Here is a 336-nt window from a genome sequence, read left to right as displayed (position 1 = left end):
ATTTTCTTCCTACTGAAGCGGTATGTTTTATTTGTCACATAACTTTCCCCATAATACTTTGAAGATAAATACATTTTCATGCTTACCTTGACCTGTTATGGACACCCCGTAACAGTTTCCACCTGTAAGGATATTCAAGCAGTCAAACCGTGTTAGTTTTGAGGTAATGCACAGGATTATCCATCAGTGGTATTTTTAAGAACAGGGGAATAAAAATACCACTGCTAGTAGGAACATACTTGATTCTGCTGAAAAACAAGGAAGTAAATTATGCACTTTCCTAAGGTGCCTGCCTGCTCAGCCTCCATAATGTTTATTATGTATTTTGCCATATCC

This window comes from Tauraco erythrolophus, chromosome 4 (assembly GCF_009769465.1).
Source record: "Tauraco erythrolophus isolate bTauEry1 chromosome 4, bTauEry1.pri, whole genome shotgun sequence".
Lineage (NCBI taxonomy): Eukaryota > Metazoa > Chordata > Aves > Musophagiformes > Musophagidae > Tauraco > Tauraco erythrolophus.
This window is presented reverse-complemented; position numbering follows the sequence as displayed.